The sequence below is a fragment of the Cherax quadricarinatus genome, chromosome 52 (assembly GCF_038502225.1).
Source record: "Cherax quadricarinatus isolate ZL_2023a chromosome 52, ASM3850222v1, whole genome shotgun sequence".
Classification (NCBI taxonomy): Eukaryota; Metazoa; Arthropoda; class Malacostraca; order Decapoda; family Parastacidae; genus Cherax; species Cherax quadricarinatus.
Genome location: NC_091343.1, coordinates 8,014,459 through 8,027,455, shown reverse-complemented (window position 1 = coordinate 8,027,455; position 12,997 = coordinate 8,014,459). Strand labels below are relative to the sequence as shown.

Here is a 12,997-nt window from a genome sequence, read left to right as displayed (position 1 = left end):
TCTCTAGTTGTATTGTTGTCTCCCTCCCCCAGCCTCCAACCTTCCCCCAGCCTCCAACCTTCCCCCAGCCTCCAACCCTCCCCCAGCCTCCAACCTTCCCCCAGCCTCCAACCTTCCCCCAGCCTCCAACCTTCCCCCAGCCTCCAACCTTCCCCCAGCCTCCAACCTTCCCACAGCCTCCAACCCTCCCCCAGCCTCCAACCCTCCCCCAGCCTCCAACCTTCCCCCAGCCTCCAACCCTCCCCCAGCCTCCAACCCTCCCCCAGCATCCAACCCTCCCCCAGCCTCCAACCTTCCCCCAGCCTCCAACCCTTCCCAAGCCTCCCACCCTTCCTAAGCCTGCCACCCTCCCCAAGCCTCCCATCCACTCCCTTCCCCCCACCCCGCTCCACCACCAAAACCCCCAACCTAAATATCAACAGCCACCCCTACCCACACAATGACGAACACCCCAAAAACCACTCATACCCTCACCACCCACACCATCACCAGCCACACTCCAACCACCTCCCACACCCTCACCACCCACACCCCAACCACCTCCCACACCCTCACCACACACGCCCCAACCACACACACCCCAACCACCTCTCCCACCCTCACCTCAACCACCTCCCACACCCTCACAACCTACAAGCCCACCACCTACACCACCACGACCCACACTCCCACCACCTACACCCTCACTAACCACCACCCACTCCCTCACTACCCACACACCCACCACCCGCACCCCCACTCACCCATCACCCACACCCCCACCATCCATACACCCACCACCCACTCCCCCACCACCCACACGTCCACCACCAACATCCACCACTCACAGCCCACACCCACCACCCCCCCCCACCACCCACACAGCTAAGAATAAATGATATTGGCTGTTATGTCGTTACAGCTTCAGCATCCCCTTCATTTCTCAAAACCCCTCTCCTTCCTCAGCATCCCTTTTCTTTCTCATCATCTCCACCTTCCTCAGCAACCCCCTCCTTCCTCAACATCCCCACCTTGCTCAGCATCCCTCTCCTTCCTACCTTCCTGAACATCCCTCTCCTTCCTCATCATTCCTACTTTTCACAGCATCCATCTCCTTCCTCAGCATCCCTCTCCTTTCTCAGCATCTCTCTTTCCTCAGCATTACTCTCTTTCCTTTGCATCCCTTACCTTCATCAGCATCTCTCTCCTTCCTCAGCATCACTCTATCTTTCCTTTGCATCACTCTCCTTCCTCAGCATCCCTCTCCCTCCTTAGCATCCCCCTCCCTTAGCATCCCCTACCTTCCTCAGAATCCCCCACTTTCCTCAGCATCCCCCTCCTTCCTTAGCATCCCCTACCTTCCTCAGCATCCCCCACTTTCCTCATCATCCTCCACCTTCCTCAGCATCCCCACCTTCCTCAGCATCCTCCACCTTCCTCAGCATCCTCCACCTTCCTCAGCATCCCCCACCTTCCTCAGCATATATATACATATATATATATATATATACATATATATATATATGTATATATATATATATATATATATATATATATATATATATATATATATATATATATATATATATATATATATATACATATATATATATATATATATATATATATATATATATATATATATATATATATATATATATATATATATGTACATATATATATACATATATATATATATATATATATATATACATATATATATATATATATATATATATATATATATATATATATATATATATATATATATATATATATATGTATATATATATATATATATATATATATATATATATATATATATATATATATATATATATATATATATATATATACATATATATATATACATATATATATTTTTTTATTTATTATCACACTGGCCGATTCCCACCAAGTCAGGGTGGCCCGAAAAAGAAAAATTTTCACCATCATTCACTCCAAGGTGCTTTACACTACAGTTTTTAAACTGCAACATTAACACCCCTCCTTCAGAGTGCAGGCACTGTACTTCCCATCTCCAGGACTCAAGTCCGGCCTGCCGGTTTCCCTGAACCCCTTCATAAATATTACTTTGCTCACACTCCAACAGCACATCAAGTATTAAAAACCATTTGTCTCCATTCACTCCTATCAAACACGCTCACGCATGCCTGCTGGAAGTCCAAGCCCCTCGCACACAAAACCTCCTTTACCCCCTCCCTCCAACCTTTCCTAGGCCGACCCCTACCCCGCCTTCCTTCCAGTACAGACTGATACACTCTTGAAGTCACTCTGTTTCGCTCCATTCTCTCTACATGTCCGAACCACCTCAACAACCCTTCCTCAGCCCTCTGGACAACAGTTTTGGTAATCCCGCACCTCCTCCTAACTTCCAAACTACGAATTCTCTGCATTATATTCACACCACACATTGCCCTCAGACATGACATCTCCACTGCCTCCAGCCTTCTCCTCGCTGCAACATTCATCACCCATGCTTCACACCCATATAAGAGCGTTGGTAAAACTATACTCTCATACATTCCCCTCTTTGCCTCCAAGGACAAAGTTCTTTGTCTCCACAGACTCCTAAGTGCACCGCTCACCCTTTTCCCCTCATCAATTCTATGATTCACCTCATCTTTCATAGACCCATCCGCTGACACGTCCACTTCCAAATATCTGAATACATTCACCTCCTCCATACTCTCTCCCTCCAACCTGATATCCAATCTTTCATCACCTAATCTTTTTGTTATCCTCATAACCTTACTCTTTCCTGTATTCACTTTTAATTTTCTTCTTTTGCACACCCTACCAAATTCATCCACCAATCTCTGCAACTTCTCTTCAGAATCTCCCAAGAGCACAGTGTCATCAGCAAAGAGCAACTGTGACAACTCCCACTTTATGTGTGATTCTTTATCTTTTAACTCGACGCCTCTTGCCAAGACCCTCGCATTTACTTCTCTTACAACCCCATCTATAAATATATTAAACAACCACGGTGACATCACACATCCTTGTCTAAGGCCTACTTTTACTGGGAAATAATTTCCCTCTTTCCTACATACTCTAACTTGAGCCTCACTATCTTCGTAAAAACTCTTCACTGCTTTCAGTAACCTACCTCCTACACCATACACCTGCAACATCTGCCACATTGCCCCCCTATCCACCCTGTCATACGCCTTTTCCAAATCCATAAATGCCACAAAGACCTCTTTAGCCTTATCTAAATACTGTTCACTTATATGTTTCACTGTAAACACCTGGTCCACACACCCCCTACCTTTCCTAAAGCCTCCTTGTTCATCTGCTATCCTATTCTCCGTCTTACTCTTAATTCTTTCAATAATAACTCTACCATACACTTTACCAGGTATACTCAACAGACTTATCCCCCTATAATTTTTGCACTCTCTTTTGTCCCCTTTGCCTTTATACAAAGGAACTATGCATGCTCTCTACCAATCCCTAGGTACCTTACCCTCTTCCATACATTTATTAAATAATTGCACCAACCACTCCAAAACTATATCCCCACCTGCTTTTAACATTTCTATCTTTATCCCATCAATCCCGGCTGCCTTACCCCCTTTCATTTTACCTACTGCCTCACGAACTTCCCCCACACTCACAACTGGCTCTTCCTCACTCCTACAAGATGTTATATATAAATATATATATGTATATATATATAAATATATTTAAATATATATATAAATATATATATATATATATATATATATATATATATATATATATATATATATATATATATATATATATATATATAAAAACAACCACAGGGGAGTAGATGATACCTCTAGACCTTTCGTGTTGCAATCCACACATCATCAGGAGGTTGCAAAGTTGCAGAAAAGAGGAGGATGTCCAAGCAATTACGATCCCAGGGTAACGTATTTTCCTGGACGTCCAACAATTTAGTGTCAAATGAGTTAGAGCATTTATTCAAGAGTTTAAAATCACATGGCTTTAATGAATGATTATTGTTAATTGAATATTCTTGAAGCCAGTAGGTGACTTGGACCTGCATAGCATGGGTCAGTAGGCCTGGTGCAGTGCTCCTTTCTTATGTTCTTATGAAATTCGGAATGACTGCTTGATAAACACTGTTATCCTCACTTATTATTTGGAAGCTTTGCAAAAGAATCACCAATATACCATAATCAAACACTTGAGATATTGTACAGTCATAAACATATTTTTTAAAGGGGTGGAGGGATAAGCCAGCGGAAGGCCTCGGTCAGATGACCAAAATGGTCCTCATATAACTAATACTCATATAACTATTACCTGGCTGAGTATAACTATGTACAATATTCCAGCATCAAGGTGTAGTGACTGTGTTTCACTTTACACTAACAAACAATTGTTAAGGAACTGGTAAAAGAAAATCTAAGACAATTGAGTGCAAAGTGTAAACAAGAGTAGTGAAAACTATTTTGATGGTAAAGCTAGTGTATTCTTAGTAAGTTTAGTGTATCTTACTGTATTCGTACTAAGGAAGTCTGGTGTACTTCAGTGTACTCATAGTAAGGAAGTTTAGTGTATCTTACTGTATTCGTACTAAGGAAGTCTGGTGTACTTTAGTGTATTCATAATAATGCAGTTTGGTGTATCTGTGGCTGCTATAAACTCTGACTCTGGAAGTCCAAACTTCTATCTAAATACTTTTTGATTATTAACAGTGTAACATTTAAGAGAAAAACTTTTTCTGAAGGTAATTAGATATTATATTGAATTCCAAATTAAGGCTAATCCAATTAGAAGTAGAAATCCCCAATGAATTACAAACTTAATATCTTTAAATATTTACACATCTGGACGAAAAATGTGAAAAGTTAAAACCTAGATATTAAGAAGGTGACTTGAAAAAGCCCACTGTGTGGGCGAAACGTTGTCAATAAAGGATCACATTAAACTGCATATGTGTTTGTTTCCATTGTGTCGGTATTTTATACCATTTATTTTCAAAGGTGTGTATTACCTGGCTGTAAGACAAGTGTCGGGGAAATGAGCCATCAAGAAGTATAATAGACAGAGGCACACACAAAATGTAGATTTTTGAGTATCTGTATACTCTATTCTCACCACCAAGATCAACAACATTAACAGAGTGAACAACACAGCAGTAATATACGCAGACACCGTAATAATAAGTAACAGAGTAAGTTAGAGAGGTAAAGTGAGCTCACTCACTGCTCTAGTTTATAAACTTATACGATAGAGACCAGTATGTGTAATTAGCCAGAGCTAGTGAGAGACTGTTCTCCATACTCACGAAACAGTAATAACAAGATTGCTAACAAACCACAGTATGGGTGGGGTTAGAATCTACAGCGAGTGAGTCATATATCCAGGCCAGAGATGGTCCACGTTGACTTCCTTATAGTGTATAAATATACCTAGTTGGATGAATCTTATTGTAGTCAGCTGGCCCAGTGGCTTACGCACTGGCCTGGAGTTTTACCACACACTTGACATGGAGTACAGTTCTAGACTTAAAGTGCTTCTAGTAACAAGGATACTTGACTAAGTTTATAATAGCTTGAAAAGTTCTCTGTTTTTTCAAACTTTGTATTTTTTCCTTACGAATATTTTAACCAAGATCCGATTTTTTTGAGCTATAATGAACCCTCGTAAAACAATATATATTAGTCCATACAAGGCAGCGGTAACTTTAACCAACATACAGTAATGTATTACTGTATGTTGGTTAATATTAAATTATATTGCGATTAGATTTTTAATTTGTGATATTATTTTAAGATTTTAATGCATCTGTAAAACTGTTTTAAATTCTGATGATGGATAAAGAAGCATCTGAAATGTTAATCAATAAACCGGGGAGGGAGGGGAGGGAAAGGAGGGAGGGGAAGGAAGGGAGGTTGAGGAGGGATGGGAGGTTGGGGAAGCGAGAAGGGAGGGCGTGGAGAGGTAGTTTTACTACCCTGAGACTATCTGATTGTTATCTGATCTGTTATCTGATTGTCTCCTGTCCCATGAATTACGTCCCATGTTTCATGTCCCATGAATTATGTCCCATGTCCCATGTCCCATGAATTATGTCCCATGTTCCATGTCCCATGAATTACGTCCCATGTTTCATGTCCAATGAATTATGTCCCATGTACCATGTCCCATGAATCATGTCCCATGAACCATGTTCCATGTACCATGTTCTATGTTCCATGTACCATGTTCCATGTCCCCCTGTTCCATGCCCCGTGTCTGTGTATCCACGTCCTATGAACCACCGGGAGGTCTGGCTGACGACCGGGCTGAGGGGGCGTTGACCCCTGGAGCGACCTCCAGGTAGGTGAACTTCCACTTCGCAAATACCCCGCAAAACCCCCCGCCCAACAAAACCCCCATCCTACAAAACCTTCACCCCACAAAACCCCCACCCCAGTCTTATCCACCTCCAACTTTTACCACAAACACACTAACATCTTATGAACTAGAATCATACGCTTCATGTGTCTTTAATCATACGTTCTATGTATCTACAATCATACGTTCTGTTTTTCTTGAATCATACGTTCCGTGTGTCTAGAATCATACAGTCCTTATTTCTAGAATCATCGTTCGTGTGTCTTGAATCATACGTTCCGTGTGTCTAGAATCATACAGTCCTAATTTTTAGAATCATCGTTCCATGTGTCTTGAATCATACGTTCCGTGTGTCTAGAATCATTGTTCGTGTGTCTAGAATCATACAGTGCCTAGAATCATCGTTCCATGTGTCTTGAATCATACGTTCCGTGTGTCTAGAATCATTGTTCGTGTGTCTAGAATCATACAGTCCTAATTTTTAGAATCATCGTTCCATGTGTCTTGAATCATACGTTCCGTGTGTCTAGAATCATTGTTCGTGTGTCTAGAATCATACAGTCCTTATTTCTAGAATCATCATTCCATGTGTCTTGAATCATACGTTCCGTGTGTCTTGAATCATACATTCCGTGTCTTGATCATTCGTTCCGTGAGTCTAGAATCATACGTTCCGTGTGTCTAGATTTATACGTTTCATGTGTTTTGGATCATACGTTCCGTGTGTCAAGAATCACACGTTCCATGTGTCTGGAATCACACGTTCCGTGTATCTAGAATCATACGTTCAGTGTGTCCAGAATGACGCCTTCCGTGTGTCTAGAATCATACGTTCCGTATCTCAAATACGTTCCGCGTGTCAAGAATCATACGGTCTTTGGAGTCACACGTTCCGTGTATCTAGAATCATACGTTCAGTGTGTCAAGAATGACGCGTTCCGTGTGTCTAGAATTATACGTTCCGTGTCTAAAATACGTCCCGTGTGTCTAGAATCATACGTACCGTGTATATAGGATCACGCGCTCCATGTGTCTAGAATCATACGTTCCATGTATCTAGAATGACGCGTTCCGTGTGTCTCGAATCATACGTTTCATGTGTCTAGAATCATACCTCCCGTGTGTCTAGAATCATACGTTCCGTGTGTCTCGAATCATACGTTTCATGTGTCTAGAATCATACCTCCCGTGTGTCTAGAATCATACGTTCCATGTATCTAGAATGACGCGTTCCGTGTGTCTCGAATCATACGTTTCATGTGTCTAGAATCATACCTTACGTGTGTCTAGAATCATACGTTCCGTGTGTCTAGAATCATACGTTCTGTGTGTCTAGAATCATACGTTCCGTGTGTCTAGAATCATACGTCCTTGAATCAGAATAATCTTTTTAGATCCTTTTATCTAAATAGTCTCCTCAAATCCTAGCATCAGAATAGTGTACAAAACTCGGCTAGACTAGTGGATACCATCTCCCCACTGTCTCCCCACTGTCTCCCCACTGTCTCCCCACTGTCTGACCTATAAACTGCTGTGGTTCCATATTCACACATATCCCAGACATCATAATCACTGGTGATCAACAGAAGCTTCAAATATCTCGAACTGTCGTGGGTGTTTACAGCTAACTGACACTTTTCTTCAAGTTCAGAAAACATTTAAATTTTTTCATTACTTCTGCTCTACAAAAGTTTCATTCGACACTGTCTATAATACTGAACTCACTGAGGAAAGTCTTCGACACTGTCTATAATACTGAACTCACTGAGGAAAGTCTTCGACACTGTCTATAATACTGAACTCACTGAGGAAAGTCTTCGACACTGTCTATAATACTGAACTCACTGAGGAAAGTCTTCGACACTGTCTATAATACTGAACTCACTGAGGAAAGTCTTCGACACTGTCTATAATACTGAACTCACTGAGGAAAGTCTTCGACACTGTCTGTAATACTGAACTCACTGAGGAAAGTCTTCGACACTGTCTATAATACTGAACTCACTGAGGAAAGTCTTCGACACTGTCTATAATACTGAACTCACTGAGGAAAGTCTTCGACACTGTCTATAATACTGAACTCACTGAGGAAAGTCTTCGACACTGTCTATAATACTGAACTCACTGAGGAAAGTCTTCGACACTGTCTATAATACTGAACTCACTGAGGAAAGTCTTCGACACTGTCTATAATACTGAACTCACTGAGGAAAGTCTTCGACACTGTCTATAATACTGAACTCACTGAGGAAAGTCTTCGACACTGTCTGTAATACTGAACTCACTGAGGAAAGTCTTCGACACTGTCTATAATACTGAACTCACTGAGGAAAGTCTTCGACACTGTCTATAATACTGAACTCACTGAGGAAAGTCTTCGACACTGTCTATAATACTGAACTCACTGAGGAAAGTCTTCGACACTGTCTATAATACTGAACTCACTGAGGAAAGTCTTCGACACTGTCTATAATACTGAACTCACTGAGGAAAGTCTTCGACACTGTCTATAATACTGAACTCACTGAGGAAAGTCTTCGACACTGTCTATAATACTGAACTCACTGAGGAAAGTCTTCGACACTGTCTATAATACTGAACTCACTGAGGAAAGTCTTCGACACTGTCTATAATACTGAACTCACTGAGGAAAGTCTTCGACACTGTCTATAATACTGAACTCACTGAGGAAAGTCTTCGACACTGTCTATAATACTGAACTCACTGAGGAAAGTCTTCGACACTGTCTATAATACTGAACTCACTGAGGAAAGTCTTCGACACTGTCTATAATACTGAACTCACTGAGGAAAGTCTTCGACACTGTCTATAATACTGAACTCACTGAGGAAAGTCTTCGACACTGTCTATAATACTGAACTCACTGAGGAAAGTCTTCGACACTGTCTATAATACTGAACTCACTGAGGAAAGTCTTCGACACTGTCTGTAATACTGAACTCACTGAGGAAAGTCTTCGACACTGTCTATAATACTGAACTCACTGAGGAAAGTCTTCGACACTGTCTATAATACTGAACTCACTGAGGAAAGTCTTCGACACTGTCTATAATACTGAACTCACTGAGGAAAGTCTTCGACACTGTCTATAATACTGAACTCACTGAGGAAAGTCTTCGACACTGTCTATAATACTGAACTCACTGAGGAAAGTCTTCGACACTGTCTATAATACTGAACTCACTGAGGAAAGTCTTCGACTCTGTCTATAATACTGAACTCACTGAGGAAAGTCTTCGACACTGTCTGTAATACTGAACTCACTGAGGAAAGTCTTCGACACTGTCTATAATACTGAACTCACTGAGGAAAGTCTTCGACACTGTCTATAATACTGAACTCACTGAGGAAAGTCTTCGACACTGTCTATAATACTGAACTCACTGAGGAAAGTCTTCGACACTGTCTATAATACTGAACTCACTGAGGAAAGTCTTCGACACTGTTTATGATACTGAACTCACTGAGGAAAGTCTTCGACACTGTCTATAATACTGAACTCACTGAGGAAAGTCTTCGACACTGTTTATGATACTGAACTCACTGAGGAAAGTCTTCGACACTGTCTATAATACTGAACTCAAGGCTCTATCGCAGTTGAGGTGGAAGGCCATTACTCTACCCAAGTCTCTCATGGTGGACGGGCAGGACCACGACTATAGAGAGTTCTGGTTATCTTGCAGCTTCAAAAAAAAAAAAAAGACCATTCGCTCTCATGCAAATGTGGATTCTGATCATCAATGTTCTTAATCTACTTATTGAAGTTGAAAAAAAACAAAAACAGAATAAAGCATATGGCAATGTTACTGGAAATATGTCGGAAAATATAATGAGAGAGGAATTTATACTCACCCATAAGAAGGAAAGGAAACACTTGTATGAAGGTTTCACTAGTGATGTAACACTTGTATGAAGGTTTCACTAGTGATGTAACACTTGTATGAAGGTTTCACTAGTGATGTAACACTTGTACGAAGGTTTCAGTAGTTTTATCTTTGACGTAACACTTATACGATGGCTTTACTAAAATGATGTCTTTGATGTAAACGGATGTTCGAAAACTTCTTTATTCTTGTTTTCTATGTTCACTCCAGAAATGTTTTGGAGCGTTAATGGAGCCGCGACCGTGGCGCTACTGTAACACCAGCGTCTGTCTGAGCTTCTGGTCACGTCTGAAACACCAGCGTCGGTCTATGCTACTGATCGAGTCTGTGGCAATAGCGGAGGGTGGCGCTACTGTTCACGTCTGTGGCAATAGAGGACGATGGCGCTACTGATCATGTCTAATACAGTAGTAGAGGATGGCGTTACTGATCATGTCTAATACAATAGCGGAAGGTGGAGCTACTGATCATGTCTAATACAATAGCAGAGGATGGCACTGCAGGTGTCTGAACCCAGGATAAGAGAGAAGTGTAAGACATGACCACTAGTTCCTCCAGAGTCACCTCAGTGCTCAACCTGTGACCCAACTCCAAGATGACTCAATCATAGCTGCGCTGTTGTCAGTCTGAGAACCCCCACCAGTCATGCGAAAACTAAGAGGGGTATTTATCTATTTTTTTGTACGATTTCTGACACCTGAATTTCATTGTTGTGCTCGATCCCCATATACCGTCATCCGTAAATAATCTCGTATCACTTTTTTCCCATTGGTTAACAACACCATTGATATGTTAACTTGAGACTTGAGGTGACAGCAAGGAGGAGAAGTGGAAGGGTTGGAGGGAGCGTATATATGAGGGTTTGTGTGCCCGGGGCTTGGACATCCAACAGGCTTGTGCGAGTGCATTAGATCATCACCACTAAGGACCTAGTGGCTAGCGAGCAACCCTGAGTGTTAAAGGACCCTCAGTTTCCTGTAGGTTTTTTACTTCAAGCACCCTGGGGGCACGGACTGTAGTCTGGGGGCACGGACTGTAGCCTGGGGGCACGGACTGTAGCCTGGGGGCACGGACTGTAGCCTGGGGGCACGGACTGTAGCCTGGGGGCACGGACTGTAGCCTGGGGGCACGGACTGTAGCCTGGGGGCACGGACTGTAGCCTGGGGGCACGGACTGTAGCCTGGGGGCACGGACTGTAGCCTGGGGGCACGGACTGTAGCCTGGGGGCACGGACTGTAGCCTGGGGGCACGGACTGTAGCCTGGGGGCACGGACTGTAGCCTGGGGGCACGGACTGTAGCCTGGGGGCACGGACTGTAGCCTGGGGGCACGGACTGTAGCCTGGGGGCACGGACTGTAGCCTGGGGGCACGGACTGTAGCCTGGGGGCACGGACTGTAGCCTGGGGGCACGGACTGTAGCCTGGGGGCACGGACTGTAGCCTGGGGGCACGGACTGTAGCCTGGGGGCACGGACTGTAGCCTGGGGGCACGGACTGTAGCCTGGGGGCACGGACTGTAGCCTGGGGGCACGGACTGTAGCCTTGGGGGGGCACGGACTGTAGCCTGGGGGCACTGGACTGTAGCCACGGACTGGGGGGGGGCACGGACTGTAGCCTGTAGGGGGGCACGGACTGTAGCCTGGGGGCACGGACTGTAGCCTGGGGGCACGGACTGTAGCCTGGGGGCACGGACTGTAGCCTGGGGGCACGGACTGTAGCCTGGGGGCACGGACTGTAGCCTGGGGGCACGGACTGTAGCCTGGGGGCACGGACTGTAGCCTGGGGGCACGGACTGTAGCCTGACTGGCACTGACAACTCCGTGTTCATGAGTCCTTGTTATCAAATTATGTTGTATCTATCGTTCTTTTTTTTTGCTCTTACATTTAGATATATCTCTTTTGGTATTTGGGTCAACTGATACATGTGTAGGTGCAGCATGTGTCACTGATACATGTGTTGGTGCAGCATGTGTCACTGATACATGTGTTGGTGCAGCATGTGTCACTGATACATGTGTTGGTGCAGCATGTGTCACTGATACATGTGTTGGTGCAGCATGTGTCACTGATACATGTGTTGGTGCAGCATGTGTCACTGATACATGTGTTGGTGCAGCATGTGTCACTGATACATGTGTTGGTGCAGCTTGTGTCACTGATACATGTGTTGGTGCAGCATGTGTCACTGATACATGTGTAGGTGCAGCATGTGTCACTGATACATGTGTAGGTGCAGCTTGTGTCACTGATACATGTGTAGGTGCAGCATGTGTCACTGATACATGTGTAGGTGCAGCATGTGTCACTGATACATGTGTAGGTGCAGCTTGTGTCACTGATACGTGTGTAGGTGCAGCATGTGTCACTGATACATGTGTAGGTGCAGCATGTGTCACTGATACATGTGTAGGTGCAGCTTGTGTCACTGATACATGTGTAGGTGCAGCTTGTGTCACTGATACATGTGTAGGTGCAGCTTGTGTCACTGATACATGTGTAGGTGCAGCATGTGTCACTGATACATGTGTAGGTGCAGCTTGTGTCACTGATACATGTGTAGGTGCAGCATGTGTCACTGGTACATGTGTAGGTACAGCATGTGTCACTGATACATGTGTAGGTGCAGCATGTGTCACTGATACATGTGTAGGTGCAGCTTGTGTCACTGATACATGTGTAGATATAGCATGTGTCACCGATACATGTGTAGGTGCAGCATGTGTCACTGATACATGTGTAGGTGCAGCTTGT

General features: G+C 43.5%; 1 protein-coding gene across 1 annotated transcript in view; it reads right to left on the bottom strand.

Moving 5' to 3' along the window:
• fid (fire dancer) overlaps positions 1–12,997 on the bottom strand; it is a 638,212-nt gene that overhangs the window by 239,053 nt on the left and 386,162 nt on the right. The window lies entirely within an intron of this gene.